At 34.8% G+C, this 3025-nt stretch overlaps 1 pseudogene; it reads left to right on the top strand.

Moving 5' to 3' along the window:
- Window positions 1–2328, top strand: part of LOC100953566 — a 5741-nt pseudogene extending 3413 nt beyond the window's left edge.
- The last annotated feature ends 697 nt before the right edge of the window (window positions 2329–3025 follow it).

Below are 3025 nucleotides of genomic sequence, written 5' to 3'. Positions count from 1 at the left end.
AGGAGTTGGAGGTTGCTGTGAGCTGTGATGCCACAGCACTCTACCCAGGGGGACAGCTTGAGGCTCGGTCTCAAAAAAAAAAAAAAATTCTTCAATTTTTTTAACATGGTTACTTAATATAGTCACCTGTCATATTTAATAGAGTTAGTAATAAGTATCCTTGCTTTGTTTCTGATTTAAAAGGAATATGTTTAAAATTTTACTTTTGAGCCTTTTGTGGTGTCTCATGCCTGTAATCCTAACACTCTGGGAGGCCAGGGAGGGTGGATTGCTCGAGTTTAGGAGTTAGAGACCAGCCTGAGTAAAAGCAAGGCCCTTTTCTCTACTAAAAACAGAAAAACTAGCTGGGCATTATGGCAAGTGCCTGTAGTCTCGGCTACTCCAGATGCTGAGCCAGGAGGATTGCTTGAGCCCAAGAGTTTCAGGTTGCTGTGAGCTGGGGTGTTGTGGCACTCTACCTAGGGCATTCTACTCTGTCTCAAAAAAAAAAAATGTATATATGATTGAATATGATATTAACTGTAATTTTTAGACAAATATCACCCTCATCTTATTAGGAATGCTAATACTTTGCTATCAATTTTCAATCAAAATTAAGAGTTGAAGTTATAAAATGCTTTTTTCTCTGCAGAGATAATTATATGATCATGTGCTAACTTAAAGTGGAAGATCACACTAATAGATTTTCTAAAAATACATCCTTTATTACTGACTACACTAAGTCATAAAAGGTGTTTCATGACTTGATTCACTCAATGCATTTAATTAGTGTTTTTGCATGTGAGCTTATAAGTTTAATTAACCAGTAATTTTGCTGATTCTGTCATTGCCCAGTTTTAATGCCATAGTTTTTCTAGTACCATAAAATGAGTTGTAATTTTTGTTTTCATAATCTGGAACAAATTGCATAAGAAGGAATTATTTATTAATTGAGGGTGTTTTTCTGTGAGCATAGATTCAAGTTCATGGGAATGAGAAGCAAGTAATAGTTTAAGCCACTGAGACTGTGGAGTTGATTTATTATCAAAGCATAAATTATGCTGTTCTTATTGTTTTGATAGCATGATTCCAATTGAATTTCTGTTGTTATTCTGTTCTATCTGATATCCCTCCCTTCAATTAAAGGTTTGAATTTGATAACATTTGCTGTGCTGGCTGTATTTGGTCTTGCTTCTTCAATACGGGAATTTCTTTTTGCCATATGTTTTCCTTGCCTCTTTTTTCCAAGTTTCTGCTGTCTGTTGGATTGTTAAAGATTAATTTATCCCTCTTTTTCTACATTTTTCTCATTTGTAAGTTATTCATTCAATTTTAATTATTTTAGTGATTGGCCTTAAAATTTGAAGATGCCCAGTTGTCTAAATTAACTAGTTTATCTCTGCCTCCTCTAAAATAGTCAAAGAAAATTAGAAATTTATACTCTAAATTATCATTCTCAAACAGTTGTCTAGAATTTTTATTCTAATTTCAACTTCCTTCTAAATGAGTAATTGTGATTTTTTTTATTATTTAGACAATTTATCTAAAAGTCCAATTTATCTAAAAAGTTGATCTCAATTTGAACTATTACTCCGGGTGATACTGTCCTCAGGACAAGGAACATCCAAGCTACCTGATACTAGAACTTGGCAGTTTTACCATTTGGGCTGGGTCACTGGAACTGGAGGAGGAATTAGCTTGAGGCATGGAGAAGAGTCTAGTTGTGTTGATTCTGCACCTTAAAAAGAAGTAAATTTATCTGAAAGCATGCCAGCATTTTACAGTGCTAACATCACAGAGGCACTGAGCAAGGAAATCTACATTGCTCCCCCGAGAGTGTAAAAGGAATGAATCCAGCCCGAAGACATGTTTGTTTGTGAGGTAAATGAAAAGGATATAAGTGGACCATCACCATCTAAGAAGTTAAAAAAAAAGCTGGTATAGTTGCCTCTTCACGAATGCTGACACAGTGAGAGGAGCAGGCACAATAATTCACACCCACTCTAAAGCTGCCGTCTTGGCCACCCCCCTCTTTCTAGGATGGGAGTTTAAAATTACCCATCAAGAGATGATACAAAAAATAAGGTAATGCACTTCAGGAGGGTGTTATATGTCAGTGATGCCCATTATTTAGGATACAGCTGAGGGGAAAGACGTCAAAGGTCAAATGACTCTGGAGATGAATGAATACTCAGATTTCTGCATGGGACTAGTCAGATGTCATGGGGTGTACGTGTGGGAGAAACACGAAAAGGCTAACAGCACGGATGAACAGTCGTAGCCTTATCAGTGGAAAGAATAAGACTTCACGCTACACAGCTCCCAGTTGGAGAAAATGGAATTGTGTAAATCAAAGGATTAATTATATACACAGATAAAGCTAAACTTATTTATTACTGAAAGGAAACTTGGCTACTGTTTTAAGTGAACTGAAATTTCCGTTCTACCACTTGACACTAAATACAGCAAATGGTCACCTTGAATCTCTTCTGACATTGGATGGTAGTTGCTTAATATTCTTAAGCAGTGGAATAAAAGTTTTATACACAGGGTCTATGAGTGGTACATTATTTCTTTAAATGCCCTTATTTAGCATTAATATTTGCAACTGTTTTGTAGGAACTTTAGAATTTTAGGCTTATGTGATTTTTTTTTCACAGCCTTTTGAAGATATTATTCCATTGTCTTGCTTAATTCTTGCTGAGAGTAAGCTTTTCTATTAGTCTTTGTAGGTACTGAGCCTTTTTTCTCTATACAATTTTATCTTTTAAGCAATTTACCTTTTTAAATATCATGCATTTTTACCATAGCATCTAGGTTTTAATTTTTGTTTATTTGTTGTGTTCAAGATTCATTTTGCTTATTTTATTCAACAATTCATGTCTTTCATCAATTCCGAGAATTTTCCAGTTATTATTTCTTTGCAATGCCCCTATTCCCAATTAACTTCTTTCTCTTCTATTGAAATTTTTATTCAATGTAAGTTGGATCTTCTACTTTTAGCGTCCATGGTTCTTTTACATTGTTTTCCTCTTTCTGTTTTACA

Source organism: Otolemur garnettii, unplaced genomic scaffold (genome assembly GCF_000181295.1).
Source record: "Otolemur garnettii isolate 467f Iridium unplaced genomic scaffold, OtoGar3 scaffold00064, whole genome shotgun sequence".
NCBI lineage: Eukaryota > Metazoa > Chordata > Mammalia > Primates > Galagidae > Otolemur > Otolemur garnettii.
The sequence above is the reverse complement of the archived record's forward strand: the minus strand, read 5'-3'. Positions and strand labels throughout refer to the sequence as shown.